Source organism: Schistocerca serialis, chromosome 3, assembly GCF_023864345.2.
Source record: "Schistocerca serialis cubense isolate TAMUIC-IGC-003099 chromosome 3, iqSchSeri2.2, whole genome shotgun sequence".
Classification (NCBI taxonomy): domain Eukaryota; kingdom Metazoa; phylum Arthropoda; class Insecta; order Orthoptera; family Acrididae; genus Schistocerca; species Schistocerca serialis.
Window position 1 is genome coordinate 409,748,499 of NC_064640.1, and position 27,194 is coordinate 409,775,692.

Sequence of the window (27,194 nt, forward strand, 5' to 3'; positions counted from 1 at the left end):
CCTCTCGCAGTGTCCGGAGCAAGTATGGTGGGTCTGACACACCGGTGTCAATGTGTTCTTTTTTCCATTTCCAGGAGTGTATATTTTCGAGATAATCCCGAAATGCTTCTTGTATAGGGCAGAGGACTTCAATGGACACAGACCACATCGGGCTCAAAAGTGCGTAATATCTTGGTAATGCGTGCTCGCGTTACAGGTAGTATCTGTTTTATTAAATTATGCATTTGTCGTTAGGGGAAACCTGGTAAACTGTAGTTCATTTGTATTAGAAGAGAACATATTTTATAGCGTTTCTCGTTGTTTTATTGAACGTAACTGAAAAGTATAAAAGAGAAATTAATCACCAACGATGCACACTCCCAGCTTTAAATAAAACAGACTGACGAAAGTCGGGCAGTTTTTGGATTACACGTCTGTAGAAAGCTACTGCTTTGGAGATAAAGATGTCAATCCGAGATTAAAGTGCATTTTCGTCCACAAAGAAATTCTCTTTGCGGTTGTCCGATAAGGAGCGAGAAAGATAAACGTTTGAGGACGCTAGATCAGAAGAAGAAGTGCGACATGGATTGATTTCAAACCTATCTCCTGAATAGGTTCGTTTGTGAAATCAGCAGAGCGTAAGCGGGCTTTCTCATACAGTAGCAATACTAGTTGCAGTTTCTACCACTTTTTCTTAGGGACGGGTAGAGGTATCGAGGTGAAATTTATGTCGAACACTAATATTACGGTCTCTTGGCGTTGTAAATGATTTAACCTCCAAAGTCAATGTAATCAAAAGACACCATCATACATGTCACATATTTTTATACTTGCAAACACAGCCATCAAATCCTACATTCCCTATATATGTCGGACCCAGTGGTCTAGCGGGCAATCCGGCTTCTAAAGCCGAGAAGAGCGGACGTGGTGTGTGTCTCCGCACGCAGCGCGAGCCCGCTCGTCTTATTTACTTTCTTTGGCCGATAGTAAAGTGACTCCGAAGCGCAACAGGATCATGGCGAATCAATACTGAAAACCAATATTGAAATTCACGTTTAGAAACGACTTCGCTAGACCAAAAGAACTCGATGTCGAGCGGTTTTTAACAGAAGAGGCCAAGATCCTGGCTCCCGTCTTCGTCGGCATCCACTTTTCGATCTTAAGAAACACGGACCATGTGAAACTGGTTCACGGCGATACATGCTGGAGAGTTCTTTGATACGTGATACACGGACTCCGCTTTTGCCACTCAGACGGAAATCTTGGCAACGTCGAGGGTGATCATGCCAGAGTGGGACTATGGACTAAACGCATATTTGAATTACACGTCGAACTCTAGGCGGCAGTCGTCGTGGTGGTGCTCCACCCCTGCGATACAGTACAAGGACACTTGGCAGAAAAGTGTACCCAATTTAAGACGTATCCAAGCCTCAACGGAGTGCACTAGGTGCGCATTGAACTCCGACGGCATATGCCATCATACCTCCATATCGGAGGCTACCGGGCCATAGTTACTGATGACGGCCAGCCTAAGACGTGTTCCGGATGCTGCAAGGAAGGTCGTCCACGTTCCGAGTGCCTCAAACTTCGAATCACACAACTTCCACCGTTGGACATGGCACCTCCACCGACGCCGACAATCCTTCCAGTAACTTATGCGGCGGCGCTCAAGACGTCTTCGCCTGTCTAGACGCAACAGACTGACGTTACAGCACGGGAACCACCCTCCGCAGACCGACGCAGGGCCAATTATTCAGCCGGGCCAGTGGCAGAATTCTGAACAACACCATGGATACTACCGCAGGCATCGCCGACAGCAGGATGACAGTCGATACACTTAGCGACCAACAGAAGCCTTTGTGCCGCGAGTCAATGCCATCGTCGGACACGGAAGGCCACACATGAAAACAGCATTCTACGAGACGCCGAAAGCAACGCCGGGTAAGACCGTGTCGGAACACGGCAGTTCCCATTCGTAGGAGGAACAAAATTGATCCTGCAGGACGCCGACCATGACACTGACACCCCTGACACTGACGGTGGGGCGGGCCGGGCCCGTCTGTCAGTCCTTTGCGGCGAATAGAACAGACTTCCGCACCCACATCGCAGGACGAGGACGTCTAGGCCGGGCAGGACCCCGGTCCGGTGCGCGCTGAGGTCTGAACAACACCCGGAGTGCCGCGGTCGCCGGGGTTTGACGTCACTCACGACGTCCGCTTCTCACCACCATCACCATGGATAACGCTGCCCAACCAACCGCACAGCCAGGCATACCGCCTGTCCAGGAAGAATATCAACATGGTTAGCTCTCCTGCCAAGATCCAGCTACTGAGAGAAATAATACGAGCCACAGGAGTCGACTTTACATTCCTGCAAGAAGTACGAACGAATACATCCAGAACTACTCAACATATGTGACACCTGGGGGTGCCACAGGAACCAGCGTGGCGATTTTAGTGTGTGACGGTATCAAGGTTACCGACTTCCGTATCTCCCATCAGCACGAGGAATAGCGGTCACGGCACTCGCCATCCAGTTCACTAATGTTTGTGCACCGTCGGGCACCACCAAACGTCGTGACCGGGCCAGGTTCTACTTCGGCCCCCTTTTCCTAGGACGGTACGAACACAGAGTCTTCGCTGGCGATTTTAACTGCGTCCTTCATCCCAAGGACCTAATCCCGCACTACACGCGTTGCTCGGAATTGGGTATGGTGATTCACGATCTTCACTTGTGCGACACGTGTAAAAAGATACACGGAGACAGCGGTGGACACACACGTCTTACCAGTCATTCGACAAGCCGGCTGGATCGCCTATATGTGTCACAAAGTCTTACACAGGGAGTGATGGCCTCTGATCTTCTCTGATCACAGTGGCTATTTTTTCACGATGAATCTCCACCCTCAACAAATCTGGCATAGTAACGGCCTCTGGAAGACGAACATAACACACCTCCAGGATCCAGATTGCAGTCGGAAAGTCGCCGCAACTTGGTCCAACTGTCAACGACGTCACTCCCTATACCATTCGACTTTGACGTCGTGGCTCCTCTGCACCAAACAGACAATCCGCAAGACACTTATGAAGTTTCGCTAGGATACGGGTGCGTGTCGCTGGCAGGTCCTGAACTTTTACTATGTGACGCCCAATCTCATCGCCAGACAGACAACGCGAACAACACCGAATCATGGCTCACATATTATCGTTGATGAAGTGCCATTTAGAAGGCGCCGTGGTCCGCTCATGACGACACGACCGAACGGCCGCACAAGTCCCTACCATGCATCATTTTGTGGCATACATGCCCGACATCTATGGACCGATGACCTCAGCAGTTTGGTCCCTTAGGAATTCACACACATTTGAACATTTGGCCGACACTACCGACAGTTAATCAGACACCTTACGACACAAGTAAAGGTGCTCCTGTACGACCCAAGGAATCACAGTGAAAACCATGAAGTATCATTTTCGTCATTTTCATCATGAAAGAGCAGTAGACGACGAGGCCACTGCAGAAGCGTTGTAACAGATGACATGTACTACCGACACGGCAACAGCCGCGGCTTAATGGAGGAAGTCTCGTCTGAGGAGGTGGGAAACGTCTTGGACGAAGGTGCGGTCAGTAAGTCTCCACGGACCAAAAGATTACCATTCGAGTTTTACCGGACTTTCCGTGGCATCATGATGACCCGCTAGGCTAGAATGTTCGGAGAACTCATGCCCCCGGAGTGCTCGATACCGCGTACCTTTGTCGAAGGACTTGTCATACCAGTACAGTACCGGGCAATTGATCAGTGACCATAGGCCATTTACAGTGATTAATGCCGACTGCAAGATCTTAGCCAGGCTTTTGGCAGGCTACTTTAAGAGGACTTTGCCAATTACTGTCGCTCCAGAACAGACGTCGCAGCGATATGTAAATGGCCACCAGTGACTGTAGGTACTTAACGACGATCACCTCGGTGTGTCGCCTGTGGGCAGCGATCGTCTCTATCGATTTCAATCGGGCCATCGATAGAGTGCACCATAACTTCCTCCAGCAGGTGATTTCCTCCCAGGCACATTGACACCCTGCGGCGCCTTCTGGCAGCAGCCAGCTCTCAGGTCCAGTTCAACGGACGGACGGCAGACCCAATACCGTTCAAGAGATCTCTACAGCAAATTTGCCCCTTTCTACCTACCCACACACGAAAAAAGGTGGGCAAGCGCGTGTTTGAGAATCGAAAAGTCGTGGGATCTATTCTAGGTAGAATCATCGATTTTTCGTCTTCGTTTTAACCTAGCCTTCACATCTTAACGATGTAAGGAGTCGCCAGAAACAACACACGATTCGGTTTCAGTGTTGAACTGTAGGTCCCCTTTCCCCGTCTGGATAACTGGGCTAGGCTGGAGACACACTACTCTTCGAAGTGGCGTCCAATAGAAAGACTTGTACCAGAACGTTGAACCAAAATAAACTATTATTATTGTTGTTATTCGAAAACCTCAGAGCCTGAGTCCGACTCGCTCTCGTCCACTTTTCATAGGTAAATTTTGCCCAGGTGGATTTCATACACTACTACGACTGACGTAATATGCTGCATCAGAAAGGGTCACTACGCCTTTAACTACGTAATTATATGAGAGATAATACGGTTTAAAAACGTAAAGATGCGAGTGTGCTCAACATCTGGCCTTTGCTTTTACATTGCACCATATTTATGAGTAGACCATAAATACATACATCAGCACAGAATCACAAGTGGAAAGCAACACTTCCAGCAGAAATTTCCGTATCCTAACGTGTTGCCAGTTCGTTCAGTTGGCTGTTATGTGATTTTATTTCAATTAATTACAAAAGCAAGTCAAAAGCAAGCATTTTGTAGCCAAGAGAGCTAGTGATTATCGATGTGGACGAAGAAGTAAATGAATGTATCGAACAGGTTGTTATCAACCTTCATGAAAGCAGAATTCTCTTTCAGCGTGGAGTATTCTTCATTACGACACAATCATGAACCAAAGCTCTGTATACTTTGGTGGCCTCTTGGAATTGTTGTAGCTACGTATGTTTAAGGTATGGGTTCGATTCACATATCAGGAGCCATTTTCAACAAGCACGAACAGACAACCATCTTCACCTCCGGTAACGCAAGTTGAGCAATGCATGGTTGCACGTTAGTTACAAATCCACATTGAACATGATGTCCTTTGCTACCTACTTTAATAGTCAGTGTAGGTTGGGCACAACAGAGGTAGATGTCACATCACGTCGAAACTCTGTCACCATTTTTTTTCTTTTTGTTACACCACAGTCTTTTTTCAAAATTAATGAGCCAGTCGTCATGTAAGGCTAGTGGGCACTTCTTATTGTGTTTAAACTTAAGATGAAAATATTGGTGGTTGCCTGAGATTCTAACTCAGATGTTCCTTTCGCCAGGGTTGACCCCTTTGAGATGAAACTGTTCCACCGTTTCATTGTTTCCCCAAAGATACTAAAGTCCTCAAGGAATGCGAGAAAAGTGCATATTTGGGTTCTAAAACTGGACTGACATAAAAGTTTCTATCATGGCATTTCAATCTGTAGCACTTACATACCAAACTGCAGATGACAAATGGTTATGATTTTTAACATCACTCCGTGCTTTTCAGCAGCAACAATTGATAACGTTTTCGACTCTGAGTTAGACACCGAACTTTTCGTCATATCATTTCATGTTCAAACGTGCCACTCTTAATTATTAGTGAAAAAGAATTGTAGTCAACAACAGCGATATGTATGGTTCGATTTCCAGGCGGCACAGAACTTTACGTTATCTTATTTCCCGTTCAGACATGTGCACATCTCGCTCCTGGTGAGATAAAACCGTTTTTATCGTCTATATGTCACCAGACGTCACCGACGATAGGTGCTGTAATAGAAAACTTTTATGTCTCGTCATTTCAGTTTCAAACATCTCGTCATTGGTGAGAAATTACGATTTCTAACATTTGATTGAGCATAGTTAACAATTTCAAAAGGCGCCCAGCTCAAATCCCCGTCCAGAGCAAACCTTTATGCCACGTCATTTCAAGTTTAGACACGCACAAATTTTCTTACTTGTGATTGAAACCATATTTAATGTCTTCGTAGTTAGCTAACAGGAACAATAGTTGCTGGATTGGAGTCTCAGGTCCTAGTCCAGTACAAAAATGTTTGTAATGCGATTTCAAGTTCAAATTTGCTTCTTGGTATCTCAGTTACTGTAATAAATTTCAATTTACAAGCGAATTGGGAATGACATCTCTAATAATTTCTGACATTTGCATTATCGTGATATGAATTTGCATCTGAATTGATAGCAATGCAGAACAGTCATCTCTTGTGGTTTTTTGTAGTAATCTTTATGTATGCTCAAACGACTGCACTGAAAAGATAGCAGAGGACCTGCAAGACAGTTGCTTTATGTGGGTAGTATAACATTCAGGCGAAATGCAGTTCAGAGTGCCTGGCGGAGGATTTATCGAATCACTTCCACACTATATCTCTACCTTTCGCTCTCTAACAGTGCACGGGAAAAACGAAGACTTAAATATTTTCGTGCGAACATTGATATCTCCTATTCCGATGTCCTCTTTCAGTCCTGTTTGGTAAGGATCCCATACCGCACAGTTGAACTCTTGCAAAAAAAAGAGAAGCGTACTGTAGGTAGAGGTCATGATTGCCTACAGAACCATGATTTACTGTAGGTAGAGACACTTTAGTAGATTTTTTGCATCTTCTAGGTGTTCTGCCAACAAAAGAGAGTCTTAGTTTGCCTTCCCTACATCATTATCTATATGATCGTTTCAATTTAAGTTGTTCTTAATTGTAATTCCCACGTATTTAGATGAACTGGCAGCCTTTAGATTTGTGTGATTCATCGTGTACCCGAAATGTAACGTATTCCTGCTCCCGTGGATGACCTCACACTTTTCATTATTTATGGTCAATTGCCAACCTTCGCACCAATACAGATATCGTGTCTAATTGATTTTGCGATTGATTTTGATCTTTACTGCATGATAAATGGCAGTATCATCTGAAAACAATCTAAAAGGGCTCCTATGATTTAGTCTTTAATCGTTTATACCAGGTATAACGGGTGTAAGTTCAAATGGCTCTGAGCACCATGGGACTTAACATCTGAGGTCATCAGTCCCCTAGAACTTAGAACTACTTAAACCTAACTAACCTAAGGACATCACACACATCCATGCCCGAGGCAGGATTCGAACCTGCGACCGTAGAGGTCGCGCGGTTCCCGACTGAAGCGCCTAGAACCGCTCGGCCACACCGGCCGGCCACGGGTATAAGTACCGATGTTTTTATATGTGGTATAAAATATACAGGGTGTTCGTTTTAACTGAAGACATTGAAATATTTCGAAAACTACTTCATGGATAAAAAAAGTTAAAATTCCAATTTGTTTGTCTCGGAGGAGGACATCCAATGATGCCACACTCGACCCCCTCGCGTCTCCCAGTGCGTGGGTGGTGGTGGGCAACTTTGAAATCTGCAGTGGGAACCCCCATTTTTTATTACAGATTACGATTCTACGGTAAAATCTACATACGTCTTGTCTAAAGCTTTTTCTTCTTTTCGTTACAGATGGTGCTGTAATCGGAGTAATGGCAATGGGTACACAATCGTAATTTACGATATACTTCTCAATGACCTCTGAATATCCAGTGGCCCGTGGGACCCGACATCCATGCTGAGAGGGTAGAACAGGCCGGTATTTCATAGCTTCTAATTGGAAACCCCATTCGCAACGTTGTGTTCCTCCCACATATGGAACAGAGAATTACTCGACGCACCACTGTGGCCGTGGGTCGAGGCCAACGCTACTCTGCTTTTCCAAGTGTTCAAACGAAGTACCACCCACTTCAATACACTAAGTGATACGCTTTCCAAATGGCAGTATACAGGACAGAAGCATATCTGCGGGAATGTCAGTACAGGCGTTTCTGATCCGGTCGACCCTATATTTACGGCCTGTTGGCACTTGCTAGTACACGTTATCTTTTAAACATCTCCACTCAGAGAAATCCAGCGACCTTGTGGGGCAATTAATAGGGCCACATCTGCCGATCCACCGACCAATGTAAACACGGTCTAATACCTCCCGTGCTACAATTGCGTAGTGCGCTGGGCAACAGTCACGCTGAAACCACATACGTTGTCGAACGTCTAGGGCAATGTCCTGCAGTAGTACCGGTAGTTCCTGTTCCAAAAACATTCGATATTTGCGTCCTTTCAACATGCCGTCGATAAAATACGAACCAATGACATTTTTCCCCATGATGCCACACCATACGTTAATCTATCAAGGACGCTGATGGCCAACTTGCTCGGTACGGACTTTTGTTGAAGTTTCGAGAACATACCTTCACTGAGGAGTCAAGCAGTATATTGCTTCCTCCTATGTATATCTCGCGAAGAGACCATGAGGATAAAATCAGAGAGATTAGAGCCCACACAGATGCATACCGACAATCTTTCTTTCCACGAACAATACGAGACTGGAATAGAAGGGAGAACCGATAGAGGTACTCAAGGTACCCTCCGCCACACACCGTCAGGTGGCTTGCGGAGTATGGATGTACATGTAGATGAATCTGTGGGGATTGTACACACTCCAGTAATGCATGTTACGCCGGGTAATGGTACCATGGTTTGTGAATGCAGACTCATCGGAAAGTAGTACCTTGACATTGAACGTGGAGGCCGTTTGCATTTTTTGACGTGCCCATTCCCAAAACACTACCCGGTTATGGAAATCGGTGCCATGAAGTTCTTGATATAGTGACACGCGGTATGGATCACGTATGACGGTGCAGTATTGTGACAGTACTACCCATGGACATACCGGAATCGCAGTGTAATGGCCGGGGCCTTATCCATGGGTTGTAGTGCAATGCCGTTAGTACAGCTATTTCATTACCTTCCCCTGCAACACGTTTGCTTCGTTTCCTTTTGCCGCTGAATGCTACCATGAACAAAAAGGCGTTCACACCCTTGTAAAAGAACGAACGAGAGCGAGCTTTCTCTGGAAAACGCTCGGCACACAAGACAACAGTAGCCTCAACATTTCTTCTACAGTCTTCGTAAATCACGATCGTTTAAATTTTCACTTTTGTGGTTACAATATTCGTCGACCACTTGCACGTCTGTTCTCCAAATGATAGGCAGTGGTGCAGGTAATAAATACCGCACAAGTATTGTAACGTTTCGAACGTCTGTTCTACGTCTGCATGATATGTGAGCTCCGGTTGCAGCGTACTGCCTGTTATGATACGTCGAAGTTCGCTACACAGTCACGGTGGCACATCTAATAGCCGATACAACGTTGCGAATGGGGTATCCAGTTAGAAGTTATGAAATAGTGGCCCGGGCTCCCCTCACAGCACGGATGTGGAGTCCCACGTGCCACTGGACATTCAAGAGCCATTGAGTATAATGTCGTAAGTTAAATTGTGTACCCATTTCTATTACTCCGATTCCAGCGCCATCTGTGGCGAAACGAAGAAAATGCTTCAGACAAAACGGATGTAGATTTTACCGTAGAATCGTAATCTACAGTAAAAAACGGGGTTCCCATCGCAGATTTCAAAGTTGCCCACCACCACCCACGCACTGGGAGGCGCGAGGGGGTCGAGTGTGGCATCATTGGATGTCCTCCTCCGAGACAAACAAATTGGAATTTTAACTTTTTTGATCCGTTATGTAGTTTTCGAGGTATTTTAATGTCTTCAGTTAAAATGAACACCCTGTATATTTTATACCACATGTAAAAGCATTTACGCTTCACCCGTTATACCCGGTACAAACGATTTAAGACTAAATCTTAGCAGCCCTCTTAGATTGTTTTCAGATGATACTGCCATTTATCATGCAGTAAAGATCGAAATCAATTGCAAAATCCGTTAGACACGATATCTGTATTGGTGCGAAGAGTGGCAATTGACCATAAATAATGAAAATTGTGAGGTCATCCACAGGAGTACATTTTGGGTACACGATAAGTCACACAAATCTAAAGGTTGTCAGTTCATCTAAATACCTGGGAAATACAAGTACGAACAAATTAAATTGAAATGACCATACAAATAATGCCGTGGGGAAAACAACCTAAGACTGTGTTTTGTTGGCAGAACACCTAGAAGATCTACTAAGTGTCTGCCTGCGCTACACTTCTCCGTTTCCTGCAAGAGTATAGCTGTGAAGAGTGTGGTTCTTACCAAATAGGATTGACGCAGAACATCGAAATAGGAGATAACAGAGTTCGCAAGGAAATATTTAAGTCTTCGTTCTTCCCGTGTACTGTTAGAGAGCGGAAAGGTAGAGAAATAGTGTGAAAGTGATTCGGTAGTCCTCTGCCAGGCGTTCTGAACTGCGTTTCGCCTGAGTTGTACACAACCCTCATAACACAACTGTCTTGCAGGTCCTTTGCTATGTTTCCAGTTCAGTCATTTGACTATACATAAATGGTTACTACAAAATGCCACAAGAGATTACTGCCCTATATTGCTATCAATCGAGATGCAAATTAATATCACGATAATGCAGATATCAGAAAACATATTTTTAGAGATGTCATAATCATTACGCTTGTAAATTGAAATTTATTACAGTAACTGAGATTTCAAAAAGCAAATTTGAACTTGAAATCACATTACGAACATTTTTGTACCGGACTGCGACCTGAGACTCCAATCCAGCAACTACTGTTCCTCTTAGCTCACCCGGAAGGTAATGTGCAATTAAAAACGGGGTTTCCCATTGAAGATTTTAAAGTTGCTCACCACCACCTAAGCACAGGGTGAGTCGCGTGTGGTATCGTTGGATGTTTCCCTCCGAGACAAGCAAATTGGAATCATAACTTTTTTTCATCCGATGTGTAGTTTTCCAAATGTTTCAATGTTTTCAGTTAAATTGAACAACCTGTATATTTTGCGTTCGTGGATCCACATTTAAACACCAGACTTACTTCCCTGCGGAAAATAAACATTAATGGCTTTCTCTTGCCACATATACTTGGAGGTATTAACCAACCTTAAAACATACTACTCATAATAGTTACAACTATTAGTCTGCAAATGAAACAAATACTGATGCGATGTTATTCAGTACACTTTTCTCAGTCACCAGTAAAAATGTCTGTAGTTACACTCGTTACACCTTGCATAGATTACAAACAGCAGAGTACCTGTAACACTTTCATGGGGAACTCCAGATATCGCTTCTATTCTGCTCGATGACTTTCTGTCAGACCTTTCCGACAAGAAGTCGCGTAACTGAAACTATACGCCATAGGCACACAATCAGATTAAAACCCGCTTGTGAAGAACAGTATCAAAAGCCTTTTAGAAATCTAAAAATATGGAATCAATGTCGATAGCACTCATTACTTCGTGAGAATGAAGAGATAGCTCTGTTTCACAAGACCAATACTTTCTGACTCCATACTGACTGTCTGTCAACAGACCGTTTTTCCCGCGGTAAAACATATTCGAACACAGTACATGTTCCAAAATCCTATTACAGATCGACGTCAGTAATATGGATTTGTAATTTTTCGGATTACTCCTACTTCCTTCTTGAGTATTGCTGTTACCTGTGTAACTTTCCAGTCGCTAGGTACGGATCTTTCATCGAACGAGCGGTGTATATGATTGTTAAGCACGGAGCTATTATATCAGCATAGTCTGAAAGGAACGTAACTGGTATAGAATATTGACCGGGAGATTTGCCTTCATTAAGTGATATAAGCTGGTCTGCTGCACGGAGGATATCTACGTCCGAGTTACTCACGTTGGCATCAGTTATTGATTCGAAGCCTGGAATATTTACGTCATCTTCTTTGGCGAAGTAATTTCGGCAAACCGTATTTAGTAACTCCGCTTTAGTGGCACTGTCATCGGTAACATTAGCATCACTTATACACAATGAATCTTTTGATTATTTATGTCTCATTACTGTACTAATTCACAAACAACCAGAATCTCTTTGGATTTCCTGCCAGATTTCAAGGCAGGGTTGCGAAATTTTATTAAAAGCATCTCGAATAGAGGTTTGCTCTAAATTTCGAGCTTCTGTCAAATTTCGCCAATCTTGTGGATTTTGCTTTCTTTTAAATTGGGCACGCATTTTCGTTGCTTCTGCAACAATGTTCTATCCTGTTTTTTTTTTTTTTGGTATCCATCAGAGTCTTGTTTTCTATTGGATATAAACATCTCTATTGCTGTCGACCCTATTTCTTTAAGTTCAATCCTTATCTGGTCTACGCTTTCATAGTTACTTCGGAAGGAATGGAGGGTGTTTCTTAGGGAGGCTTCAAGTAAATTTTTATCTGCTTTTTAAGTATATATATTGTGCGTTTATTTTGAGTGAGTTTGGATATTACGTTGTTCAGTCTCGCTACAACGATCTCCTTGTCGCTAATACCTGTATCCGTCATAATGTTCCCTAACATTATGACGGATACAGGTATTAGCGACAATGAGATCGTTGTAGCGAGACTGAACAACGTAATATCCAAACTCACTCAAAATAAACGCACAATATATATACTTAAAAAGCAGATAAAAATTTACTTGAAGCCTTCCTAAGAAACACTCTCCATTCCTTCCGAAGTAACTATGAAAGCGTAGACCAGATAAGGATTAAATTTAAAGAAATAGGGTCGACAGCAATGGAGATGTTTATATCCAATAGAAAACAAGACTCTGATGGTTACCAAAAAAAAAAAAAAAACAGGATAGAACATTGTTGCAGAAGCAACGAAAATGCGTGCCCAATTGCTAAGAGGCCGAGTATTTTTCCGCAGACATTTACTCTTCGAGTGGGCTCTTGAACTAATTGTTCCAAATAATTTTCGGTGAAAGCGTTTAGTACAATTTCAGACAATATTTTTGCCTACCACCGACTTTAAATATTTATTTTCGCCAACATCTGGAGAGTAGATTGAAATCACCATCAAATATGAGTGGGGAATATATGTGGAGTGAGACTCAAGTTTTCTTGGAAGGTATAAAATGTAGGCTGGCACTAGCAAGAAAAGTAATTTTGAAAATGGAAATTTTTTGTCATTGAACACGAATATAAATGTTTGGAAGTCGATACTGAAGGTATTCGTACGGAGTATAGTCTTGTACAGAAGTTAACCGTGGACGATAAGCAGTTCGGACAAGAAGAGAATAGAACCTTGCGAAACATGGTGCTACAGAATAACACTGAAAATTAGATGGGTAGATCGAATAACTAATGAGGAAGCACTGAGTCAAACTCGGAAACAGACAAATTCCTGGGATAACTTGACTGAAACAGGTGATCTGATGATAGCACTCATCTTGAAGCATCTAGGAATCGTCAGTTTTACAAATGTTGACACCAAATCTCCGAATCTGCGGAAAAAAATGAATATTTGGGCCCACATTTGTAAAACTCTAATTCCTCTCTCTCAAACCCCACCCTATGAGGAGAGAGGGAGAGTTTTAGTGTTAGCGAATCAAAATTTACGAAGTAAATAAGTATTTTTTATTTATCCGTAACCATTTTCCACGTAAAAGTGAGAACATGGATTTTCTTGAATTACAGCGCCAACTACAAAAAATCGAAAGAAATTGTAACGCTACCGCCCTGCTCGGACGTACGTTAGCTCTATAAAGCCTGTACTGCAATAAGTTCACGGGCTTCACCTTATAAACAAGGATTTTAGTACATAAGTTGACCGCGTGTACCTAATAGAAGCAAGATCGGACTTATACTCAGTCAATAACTACAGTGACGCATCAAGCAAATGTAAAGTATAATTACTCTTTCGCATGGACAAGAAGTACACACAGTAGATGCTACCTATAATTAATAATTCGGTCGCCAGCCTACTTAGGCAATGAGTGAGTTTTTCCTTGTACAAGTGGGTGCATGTACAAGCATAACTACACGTAGTAACGTTGCCTTATATGGCAAAGTTTGGAACCAAAAAAAATCCACTGAACTAAAGTTTTCTCTTTTTGTACTACTTTGGACGAGCTAAATTTACACAACACCACACAGTAATGATTACTACGAACTGCATTTTGTATGTTGAGCAGACTGAAATCGGGCATAGATTGCCCTAGCATCGACAATCTTGAAAGTACACACACAATATCACTATTAATGATGGAAAAACACTAATACACTTAGGATTAATATAGAATTTAGCTTTACTGGTCAAATCTGATCAACACATTTCAAGGTTTGAAAGAATGGACAAGAGAAGGGGGGGGGGGGGGGGTCCTGAAACTGTTATGGTCGTTATACTGAAACTATTAAGTACTGAAGGCAAATTTACACTCAAATTTAGCAATCTATGGATAACTACTCTTTTGTCTTACTTCTGAATAATTTAACTGTCATTATTTCTGTCTCAAATTAATTAAATAACATCGCTAACTCAATTCAAAAAAAAAACTTTCTTCCAATTTAGTCATACCTTTGTTCTTTACCAACATTTGCAATAACACACAGGACTTTAAACTTCTTTATAGCATAGATTAATCTGCTGATAATTTTCGTTAACACTAACATTAAACTTTCAGTTCAGGATACTCGGGTTGCACAATACGAGGTAAGGATCCTGTCTAGGTCAGTGATCAGGATAAGTCATGGCTGAAGCAATTCTGGTAAAAGTCACGTTATTATTGAACAGTTAGAAACAGTTTCGACACTGGTCCACACAGATACACTTCTAAAGATGAAATAAATGTTTGACCTGTGCAAGTCGGTGCGGCAGATGGCGGGCAGCGAGATAGCGAGAAGAACGGCACACATGCAAGCACGGCTAAGGCTCTCACTGCAGCAGCACTTTCCTTCTTCTTAGCGTCGTTATCTTTCCAACTTTGTGCCTCAGAATATAGCCATGCTAAGTAGTCGTCGGAATCGGTTCATCCGAGGCTCAATGGAATCCACTTTTCCTGGATAGCCGCCTCGGTACAGTACGTGTTCCTCTGACCGATTCACAACTCCGACTGTTGCTCGCCTCCGACTGTAATACTGTCCGTTGTGCCGAACCGCGCCAGTGTGCGTTTTCCCGCCTCGCCTGCCTCCACCTTTTCCCGCTCCCCTACAGGTAGGGTATTCACCACAGGTTTTCTACTACACATATCCTAATGCATTACCTACGTATGGACCAAGTGTATAAATTACAATTTTCACATCTTACAATAGTTTTAACATTAAATACACTTTCCTTTGATTACCACATTATTTGAAATCTAACATAAATAATAATATTCATTTCAAAAGTTGCTCACAGTTTCTTTAACATAACGATACGAACCGAAAAAGAAGTTCAAAACATCGCTTACAATAATTTATCCAAATTCATAAAGAAAAAAATTATTATAGGTACAGTTGTCGTTACAAAATGTTTAAGACAAAATGTACATAGTTTTTTATGTAGAATCTGATTCTGCAATAAAAATTGGGTGTTCCCATTTGAAATTTTAAAGTTGCCTCCCGTTCCACCGCCAGGGGCGGTGGCGCGTTAATTTTAACAACAGCAGATGTCCCCACTCGAAAATAATCAACTTTGGGTCCTCCACATTTTTTCGTGCAAAGCTTATTTTTAGAGTTAATCTGCTTTGTCAACTTAAAATTTAAACCCTGTATTTACCCAATTCCTATACATATTTAGCAATTGCGAAGACTGCCGTGCTCTCTAGTTTACAATATTTACACGTAGCCAATCTGGCAAAAGGCAATACCTGATGCGCGTACAGTGACTTCCTTTGTTGCATTTACAATTGCTCGTCTAACTGAAAACTGGTCTCGGTTCACTGACTGCTCGCTTCTAGTAACTGATAATTGTAAAGCACGAGACGATGGCAGTCTTCTAAAGTTCGTCATGGCTTCTGCCCAGGATGTCTGCGTGAATCAACTTATAAAGAAGTGCGGAGGATACTATTTGCTCCGTCGAGGGTGTGACCATTAGCTGCGACCAACAACTGCGTATGTAATGCCACACGCGAAGATTCCAGAGCCGGCAGAGCGCCCATGGAGCTGCTATACCCGGCTGACGCAGGAGCAGCGCCATGAGAGCATCGTGTGACATCGACGTAATCTTTGCCAGTTTTGCAACCCCCAAGTTCACTTCATTCTACATCTACCTGATGGCTATAATTAAACTGACGGTGCTCCGAGTGCTGCAGTGTAGGCTGTATGCATTGCAGGAAGTTGAAACATCGTAAGTAAGTTCACTGATCGGTGCGCTCGTGGAGTATGCCAAAAAAATAATAGTCCAGTTTCTCACACAAGGTGAAAATATGGCGTTGTAAAAATGAGAATGTGAAATGTTTCCTGTTTTGACGTCAGTATGCTGTTTGTTCCTAGGTAACGTGTGATGATTTCTTTTGTGAACTGGCTTTTGGCGCAAAGGGTTAATACTGTTGAAGGTTTCCGTACGAAACACAATGGCTATTGAGAAGAAAGACCGTGCACTGTTGATAAAGTTGTTTTATGAGATCGGCAACAATAGCAGCGCTGCATTGCGAAAATACAGCCGACAGAATGCGGCTGAGTAGGAAATACAAACCCGTAGCGTTAGGATTAGGGATGGGCTAAATTTCGATTTTCAGATATCAGTGATTTCTGTGAATGGTACTTTCAGTTAACGAATTCACAACTTATATCCCTCCGCTATTCCTGCGACTTTTGATACTCCTGCGATTTACACGATTTTTGCGACTTATGCGATTTCTGTGACTTCTGCGATTTCATCTTTTTACGCAATTTCTGCGATTTATCACCGTATATGTTAGACCGTCATTAATTGCCAGTAAGAAGTGAGCTGTGTCAATGCAACCGAGAAATATGTTCTCGCCTGTATAGGCTATTATTTGTCAGGGCCTAATGTAGCGTTTTAGTAACTCAACTGACAAAAAGTTAAGTGAATTGGTATTATTAACATTTCCAACGATTCTTCCTCGTTTGTTACATGATATACGAAATATACGGTTGCCCACAGACAAAATTTCATCACAACGAAACAGTCAGTATTAAGTATGTTTTGCCTATGTTCTTCCTCTGGCTTTAGTTTTATATTGACGGAACAAGTGTGAAAATATTGATAGTGTGATGTTGAGAATCATAACACAAATTGCCACACAGTACCATAAGGGTTGATGTTTAGAATACGGATTCTAACCACGATGTTACGTTCACAAGTATCTGAACCACATTGTCAGTCACTCGATGCAGTGACAATTCAAAATATCAGTGACAGCAAACTGGAGAAGTTGCCACAGCGTCTTTATACCGACTTCGTCAGAAGTAAGGTTAGTTCCTAAGTTCGTGAATGAACGTAGGGACATCATTTAACGCAAATCGTGAAACCTCCCCCCCCCCCCTCTCAACTGCTTTCATTACCAGAATTATATTGCTAGTAATTAGTTGCAGAATAAAAGTTAAATAATCCTCTTGATTTTCCATACGCATGGTACTCCTAAAATTACCTTTGCATCTCACAATTTTGTCCCACCAAGAACGACGTGTGAAACCTCTCTGCGGGAATGTTGTAGATACAAATATGGTCCGTAATCGGTATGCTCTTATTTTCATCTACACCTACACCTACATGAATTACACTGCAATACACAATTAAGTACGTGGCATTAGATTGATCGAACCGCCTTTAAGGCACTTCTCTATCGTTCCATTCTCGAAGAGCGCCCGGAAAAAACGAACATTCAGATCTTTTGCGTGCGAGCTCTGATTTCTCTAATTTCATTACCATGATCATTTCTCCCTGTGTATGTGGGCGTTGACAAAATATTTTCACAATCTGAGGAGAAAGTTGGTGACTGAATTTTCATGAGGTCCTGCTGCAGCTAAAAACACCTTTGCCTTAATGACTGCCACACCAATATGTGGATCATATCCGTGGCACTCTCTCCTGTGTTCCGCGATAGTACAAAACGAGGTGCCCTTCTTTGAACTTCTTCGATGTCCTCCGTCAGTCCTATCTCATGCGGATCCCACATCGCACAGCAATACTCCAGAAGTGGCCGGACAAGAGCAGTGTAGGAGACCTGTTACATTTTCTATGTGTTGTGCAAATAAATCGCAGTCTTTTGTTTGCTTGGTAATTGTAATCTCTACGTATTTAGTTGAGTTTACAGCCTTTAGATTTGTATAATTTACCATGCAAATGAAATTAAGCGGATTCTTTTTAGTACTCATGTGGATGACTTCACACTTTTCATGGTTTACAGTCAAGTGCCACTTCTTGCACCATAGAGATATCTTGTCTAAAACATTTTGCAATTCTTTTTGATCCTCTGATACTTTACATGACGATGAATGATAGCATAGTCTGCAAAAAAACCTAAGAGGGCTGCTCAGATTGTCTCTTAAATCGTTTATGTAAATTAGGAAAAAACAGGGCCTACAACACCTCCTTAGGGAACTCCAAATATTCCTTCTGATTTAATCGATGACTCACCGTTACTTATTACGATCTGTGACCTTTCTGACAGGAAATCACGAATCCAGTCATCGCTTGTGAGGAACGGTGACAAAAGTCTTCCGAAATCTAAAAATATGAAACCAATTTGACGTCCCCTGGCGGTAGCACTCATTACTTCCTGAGAATAAAGAGCTACTTGTGTTTCACAAGAACGATGTTTTCTCAATCCGTGTTGGCTATTTGTCAATAAATCGTTTTCTTCCATGTGATTCATAAAGTTAGAGCACAGTATATGTCCCAAAATGCTACTTCAAATCGAAGTTAGAGGTGTGGTTCCGTAATTCTGCGGATTACTGCTATTTCCTTTCTTGGGTACTGGTGTGACACGTGCAACTTCCCAGTCTTTGGGTACGGATCTTTTCTACATACGAGCGGTTGTATACGATTCACTAAAATGTGGAACTGTATCGAACTTATCCCTGAAGTCAAGAAACGCAGTATCAACTGTGGCGGTGCACTTACATCCCGTCATCACGACCGCAACCGTTCGCATTCGGTGCCGCCCGCGAGAAAGCAATGTGGGGGCGCCACTGCTACCGCCGGACGAGTGTTACCGCCCGCACGCCGACAACGCGGCCTCGCCCTTGTGCATCAGCCGCGGTGGGGGAAGGTTCAGGTCACAGATTTGGACCGTTACGTGTTATTTCTGGTCGAATACTGCATGTGCCCGGACTCGGCCTGGGCTTATAAAGAACTGTAGATACTGCATCAACGTTTCCACAGTTGTCTACGGCGCTCTGGATCTCACGGACGAATAGTGCGCGCTTAGTTTTTCAAGATCACTGTCTGCAGAATCCACGTTGATATTTATAGAGAAGATTTTCGTTTTCTAAAAGCATCATAATGAGTGAGCATAGATCATATCTCTGAATTCATTGCAGTCACTCTTTCTAAATGTTGCAGTTTTCATTAAAAAAGCTACAATGAAGGGAATGAGCCGGCCGGGGTGGCCGAGCGGTTCTAGACACTACAGTCCGGAACCACGCGACCGCTACGGTCGCAGTTTAGAATCCTGCCTCGGCCATGGATGTGTGTGATGTCCTTAGGTTTAAGTAATTCTAAGTTCTAAGGAACTGATGACCTCAGACGTTAAGTTCCATAGTGCTCAGAGCTATTTGAACCATTTTTGAAGGGAATGAGGGGTAATTAAATGTGGACGCAGATAAAAGAAAATATGCATAATTCATTCCTGTTATTATTTGCGTGCCTGTTGCCAAGTATAGATGCTGTAGTATATGAGTGTATTAACTTATTGTCTTTGTAGATGTGTGATCAAACCCATTTCTCTTTCTCTTCCACAGAAGCTGAGGTTCCATTGGACTCCAACTCTCAGCACAATTTACGAGTCTGTGGTAAGTCACTCAATAGTAACTCTAGAAAGAAACCTTTGTATGGCCGAGCGGCTCTAGGCGCTTCAGTCCGGAACCACGCTGCTGCTATGGTCGCAGGTTCGAATCCTGCCTCGGGCATGGATGTGTGTGACGTCCTAGGTTAGTTAGGTTTAAGTAGTTTTAAGTCTAGGGGACTGATGACCTCAGATGTTAAGTCCCATAGTGCTCAGAGCCATTTGATACATTTTGAACACCTTTGTAAAAAATCACAAATGCTCTTCATCTACCGGTATTTTTCCATAAATTTTCACCTAGTTTGCCTATAGACACAGACAGCTTTGTAAATGCAACGTTAAGAAATACTTATTTCCTGATTAAATGTTCCACTCTGCAGCTTAGTGGTTTGAAACTTATTGACATATTAAAACTATGAACCAGTGGTCTAATTCTTACGAAGTGAGCTATCTTGATACGACAGATACAGTTACTTCCTCATACAGTAAACCCCCTTATTTACGAGAGACGTTCCGAAAGTAAGTTTCGTCAATGCTTTCCACACGGAAACCTTATCGTCAAAAACAAATACACTATGGCCTCTTGAACTGTACGCCTTGCACTATTTTTCGTCATAGCCCCCACCGACCAGGCAACATGTTTCCAGTCATGTACAGTCCAATGTCGGTGTTGACGGGCCCAGGCGAGGCGTAAAGCTTCGTGTCATGCAAGCCGATTGAAGAAAGCACTATGGTAAGCTTGGTGCCCTGCGATGCAAGAAATCGTCGCACAGCCTGGTCCACATCAGCATTGGTTTCGAAGTGACTTCCCGAGAGTGAGACTTTCAGTGCAAGGAACACGTAAAAGTCCTTCTCTGAATATGCAACACCAGCAACTAACCATTTGACGAGACATGACCTCTTCACCATACGCGGTCTGTAGGCGTTCACGGATGACGGACACACTAGACCCACGGGCCCATTCATACTGGATAACAGTACACACTTCCACTGGTAAGTACGCTGTCAGTACATTTTTGTCTGCTATCGTGATGAGTACACTCTTGATGACTGCACAGCACAAAGCTTTACGCCTCGCCTGGGCCCGTCAACACCGACATTGGACTGCTGATGATTAGAAACATATTACCTGGTCGGACGAGTCTCGTTTCAAACTGTATAGAGCGGATGGGGGTGTAAGGGTATGGGGACAACCCCATGAATCCATGGCCCCTGCATGTCAGTAGAGTACTGTTCACGATGGTGGAGGCTCTGTAATGGTGTGCGGCGTGTGCAGTTGGAGTGATATGGGACTCCAGATACGTCTAGATACGACTGCGTCAGGTGACACGTACATAAGCATCCTGCCAGATCACCTGCATCCATTCATGTCCATTACGCATTCCGATACACTTGGGCAATTCCGTCAGGACAACGCGACATCCCACACGTTCAGAATTGCTACAGAGTGGCTCCAGCAACACTCTTCTGAGTTTAAACACTTCCGCTAGCCACCAAACTACCCAGACATGAATATTATTAAGCATGTCTGGGATGCCTTGGAAGCGCTGTTCAGAAGAGATCTCCACCCCTTCGTACTTTTACGGATTTATGGACGGCCCTGCAGGATTCATGGTGTCAATTCCCTCCAGCACTGCTTCAGACATTAGTCAAGTTCATGTTATGTCGTGTTGTGGCACTTCTGTGTGCTCACAGGGACACTACACAATATAAGGCAGATGTACCAATTTCTTTGGCTCTTCAGTGTATTAGTACGGGAGACTATATTAACTATTGTTCTGAAATTATAAACACAGTTTATTTCTCAGCTTGTAGCTGACACCAGTTTTATCCTGCAAGAACTACGAATCAAGACCCAAGCAAATTAAAGACATTGGCTGCCAGTGGGCATTGATTTATATCAATGGTAAAGTTGAAAATTTGTGCCAGACTGTGTATCGAACCTGGGTATCCTGCTTACAAGGCAGATGTGCTGACTACTATGGCATCCGGACACAGTGGTCACCATAACCTCACGGACTACCATAGCATGCCTCCTGTCAGACCCAAATTCTCAACTTATACCACACATTACTCATGCAGTGAGCCTGCTCATTAGCCTCATTAGTCATGGCATCTCGCCGGTTTCCGTAAGAGTTCGAGCTTACTGTGGATCTGCACTGAAGGGATCATTGGTCATCATCGCCATAATTATATACGGGCTGTCTGTTCTTTCAGACATGTTGCGGAGGGGTAATATGTTTGCCCACAACACTTGAAATTGCAACAGGGGTCATCTCTCAACTCCCTTTATGTCAATGTATTGCTTACCCCCATATTCTCATCGTTCACGAATCTTCCAGTCTTTGATACATGGGTTTTCCATCTACAAAATTTTGAAGAGTGAGGCTGCCTCTAGATATCCCCAGCCAAGTCACACACTGCTGCTAATTCTCTCGAAATACCGTCACATTGCAACAGTGCTGGCTAGTTAGTAGGCTGTCTATCAATCTACCCATCATTCATTATGTAGAGAGCTATCACAATGAGAAAAAATAGTGCACTAACGTACAGGAAGAAATTCACCACCATAGGGATGCTTATGTCTGGATATTTTACGATTGGTACTGGTTCCCGTGATTTTTAGTAAATGGCGTAATAGAACACTAGCAGAACTCTTTGACTATTTTAGGTTCAATAGTTGCATTTATTTATTCTTAGCTCCAGCTCTCACCAATCGTCAGTCCTCTGCATATCGATAGAGCCTACTGGTGACGTACCCCAGCCATAGACACGAGCCTACATCTACATACATATTTTGCAAACAGCTGAAAAGTGCACAGTGTGGACTATGTCGTAGCGGTATTATGGATTTTTTCATTCTTATTCCACGCATATGCGTAATTATCGAGTAAAAGTGAAGGTCTGTATGCCTCTGTACATACCATAATCTCACCTATGACCGCTACCCCATTTATAGGTTTTCTATTGGGAAAAAAAAACCTTGCTGCTACACCTTTAGTATACGAGGACTGCACCAAGAAAGTCTGATACATATCACCTGCAATTCATCGATACCGAGTGAGTGTCTATAAGTATGTCCCTGTATGTGCCGTAATCTCCTTTATCGCATTCCTATTATCCCTACGCTAGATATACGAATGGTTCAAATGGCTCTAAGAACCATCGGACTTAACATCTGAGGTCATCAGTCCCCTAGACTGAGAACAACTTCAACCTAACTAACCTAAGGACAGCACACACATCCATGCCCTAGGCAGGATTCGAACCTGCGACCGTAGCAGCAGCGCTGTTCCGGACTGAAGAGCCTAGAACCGCTCGGCTACAACAGCCTGCCTAGATATACGATTTCATGATAGAGTCTGAATCTACGTTGAAAGCACGGCGTTTTGCGAGGAATACATAGTCTTTTTCTCATATGAGATACAGCAACAGATTGTTAATCAAAGAGTGTCACAGAGTTTCCAACACGTACACTATCCATTGAATTATTTACATTGGTGCAACTGCTTCGCACAACCACACATGATTCAGAGTACTGTGCGAGTGGGGAGAGATTTAGGATTTGATCACAGCCTTGTTCATTTTTGCTTCCCCCCTTCCAAACGTGTTATTCGAGAGTGGGCTGATCCTAATATCGTATTCCGGTTAGAGCAGTGGGCAGTGCGTATACGTGTAGGTGGAGTGGTACTCGTTTGATTTTAAATTTCTTATAAACACACCCACCAGTGCTTTATGTTGGTCAGAGTTGTAACGTTAGCTACGAGAGATGCGGACGGGGTTTGCGGCTGCTCACTTGCCACACATAAATCGACTGGTGACTTCTTAGTGTTTGGGTTACTTCCCCTAAGATTCTGAGCCTGAGATATGCAATTTTCTTCAGCTCTCTCCAGATGCTTACTGTTAGGCATTTTACTGCAGTTAATGCTTCCGATGACACTGCACGGGATTTTTAGTCCTTTTAATTTCGAACAGATTTAGCTGCGTTCAGGTCAACTACTAGCCTCATCACAGGTCATCTCGTCTCCTCGTAGACAAATCCATCAACTGTGAACACCCTACATCTAAAACAAATACGCCGCAAGCTGCTGTACAGTGGATGGAAGAGGGTACATCTCACACCAGTATTATCGGTTATCCTTCCATCCCAATCTCATGTATTGATTGAGTAAAAAATAATGGCCTATATACCTCCATTTATACCCTAATTCACACTTAGATTTCTGCCAGAAATACGACCTCTTTCCCAGTCTTTTTTGTCGTAACATATTCAGCTGGACTGTGCCAACACAACGATCATAGCAGCATCCACACGATGCTATTGCTTTGCTGATCAGCTACGTAACCCAAACAGATGTGGTCTCACATGGTTGATAGACAGTGACTTTGTAGTAGTGAACTGTCGAATTACATTGGTGCAACTGCTTCGCACAACCACACATGATTCAGAGTACTGTGCGAGTGGGGAGTTTAACCACAAACGAGTCTATTTGTATTAATGTCAGGATAGTAGTTTACAATGTCTTAAACGTTATAGTATAAATTGAGACTGTATGGTGAAATTTGAAGGTAGGACTAGTTCAAATTGAGTGGGAGAAGCTGTGCGGCAAACTGGCATGTTTCGAGGGGTAGTTGATTGCTAAGTACGCCACACTCTGTCTTGGCACTCCTGTCTTCACAACAGCAGTCTTAGTGCACCATTACTCGTTGTGTTCGGTGTTGCTACGTTAAAATTAACAGATTAACAGTCGTCATAGACGTATTTCTAACGCGTGAAAGTGTCGTGAACACACGTGGTCTGCAGGAAGAGGTATGTACTGCAGTGGATCGAGAGTAGATCTGTGGTATTGTCTTACTGAAGATTGTCGGAGCATTAAGATGGACATATGATGTTCGTGATTTCGGTTACTCACTCATTCTAAGATCAACGAAACTTCAGTGCAAGATGGTATTCTACTCCAAAAGGTATTCAGAGCACACAAAAAGAATTATTTGCAAAATACTATCGCATAGTTTCAAAAATCTATCTGTCCTATTTAAGTGTGTGGCACTGCCAGGCATCATTAATCAATGTTCCATTAAAACTACAGTCTTCAGCACCATGTACATGCATATACAACTCCGTAGTCAGTTATCCATTCACTCCCACAGTCTTCTATGGCGTATAGACTCCCTTCTGAATTCGAAATGTAATTTGCTTAGGAAGACAACACCCATTTTTCCAGCGGAGGAATGAAAACAGATGTGTGTAATATTTTTTCCGGACGTCTATCAGGGTTATTTATGTACAGTGCTGCTGCATAAGGCACTCCATGTCATTATTAACGAATGTTCTGTTAAAACAGTCCATTTCCATAGTTATAAGACTGATCTTAAAACCCAGGTTCCTTCTGGCGGAGGAATATGTGGGCGTTTCTTCGCGACATTAGGTAGTAGTACATTTCCATTCTGTTAAAAAAAATCTGGCGTTTTATCCGAAACCATAAGCTAGTAGTCACCTATAGGGGGGCATTGCAATTGCATAGGCTTAAAGTCCATTTCAGCGTCAGGCAGTTCTGCTCTGTATGGATTTGTTATATCCATGCAACATTCATACCAGCTTATCTTAATATGCCTCCTGCTTCTGGCTGGGGAAAACAGTACAATATCCCTTAGAGTGCATAGATTTCAACCCTATAAAATTATTGAAATGTAACATCATCCCTCCGTCTAACATATAGTGCATACCTTAAGAAATCAAGCACGTTCCACCACCAGTTACGATTATATCTGCTGTGTAATGCTTTTCACTAAAGTAATAAGACACATGGCCGTAGGCAGCACTCAGAGTTTCTTTTTTCTCTTGCAATACATGCCAATACAAAATCTAGTCGCCACTTGTACATGTTGCAAACCAGTTGTTAGCGGATGATATGGAACTGTGTAGCACAGTTCTTAACAAAAGCTCTCTGCTGAGGGACGAAATGATGCATTTTAACCTAACGGAACACTGCATTCGTTGACGGAACCGCGGTATCCTCTGTCAATTTCATGTTCCGACACTCAAAAATAACGATTCTTCAACGCAGGTCACGAGCAGTAAAGATCATAGAGTAACCATAGTTCTCATATTAAGGACGGACCTAAGAGCGATCGATGTAGGATAAAACAAGAAATGAATGCATTTTAATGATAATGTTTCCTCTTCACAATGTGTTTTAACAATATAGAAAAATAGACAATAAATTCACACAGCACACGAGAAAAGGGAAGCCCGACATTCAACGCAAGCAGCAATATGTCTGCAGGGAAAGAATAGTAGTCCCATTTCTTCCTGGAAGCAGATTTTACTCAGGCGAGCATTGTCAGAAGCTCTCACAGTCACACAGTGTTTTCAGAAGATTTGATGGAGGTTTAATATTAGCTATCGCTTCAGGCAAGTACCGGGATGGTTTTTTTGAAAGGGCTCGGCCGACTTCCTTCCCCATCCTTCCCTAATTCGATGGACCGATGACCTCGCTGTTTGGTCATCTCCCCCAATCCAACCAACCAACAACAACCAATATTAACTGCATCCTTTGCACTGATTCTTGCATCTATATTCTGACAAATATTATCCACAAAATCCTTAGCCTTCTCAAGAAGCACAAATAACTACCTGGAAATCCACACGGCATCTACAGCCCATGGACTGTAAGTTTCATCCCAATATTTCAACCTTCCTCCACAATGGAAACACCCGGTTTCATCTCCGTCGCCGGTATGAAACAACCCAGTTTCACTTAGTTTGACAGGATGGTGCTTAACAGCCAAAGCCCAACCTTTGAAAGATGACAGCCACATATCGTATCTTCTATATTTAGGGTGAGCTAACCTAATCTTCCACGCACCACATTTTGAACTGCATAGTGATGATGATTCAGGTGAATGTGGGAATATCTCCATTCTGCATAGGTTACAATTATCATACAAAAGAAACAGTTAGACATACCACAAACACAGACTTTCACAGATACACCTCCCCATCACCCTCAGACATCCACTACGTTACAGAGCGAACTGCTTTCATAGCTCAATGGCGGTTAGGTGTAGATCCCTCAGTGCGGTTGATGGGTCACGTCGCCCATAAACAGACCTATCCCAGGCACCACCAGCGACGTACGTCGGTCCCACATAATGCCACCTCAAAACAGCAGGGAACCTCCACCTTGCTGCACTCGCTGAACAGTGTGTCCAAGGCGTTCAGCCGGCCGTTGTGACCGAGCGGTTCTAGGCGCTTCAGTCCGGAACAGCGCTGCTGCTACGGTCGCAGGTTCGAATCCTGCCTGGGCATGGATGTGTGTGATGTCCTTACCTTAGTTAGGTTTAAGTAGTTCT

The 27,194-nt window shown here is 43.0% G+C and overlaps 1 protein-coding gene across 6 annotated transcripts in view; it reads left to right on the forward strand.

Annotated features, from left to right (window-relative positions):
• LOC126471625 (uncharacterized) overlaps window positions 1–27,194 on the forward strand; it is a 142,062-nt gene that overhangs the window by 44,102 nt on the left and 70,766 nt on the right. For 4 of the 6 annotated variants that reach the window (XR_007586356.1, XR_007586357.1, XR_007586358.1 and 1 more), the window contains exon 3: window positions 19,795–19,845. The gene's annotated coding sequence lies outside the window, so the exon portion shown is untranslated. Of the gene's footprint in view, window positions 1–19,258; window positions 19,341–19,794; window positions 19,846–27,194 lie in introns of those variants that run through there. The other 2 variants (XM_050099860.1, XM_050099861.1) reach the window with 2 other exon arrangements.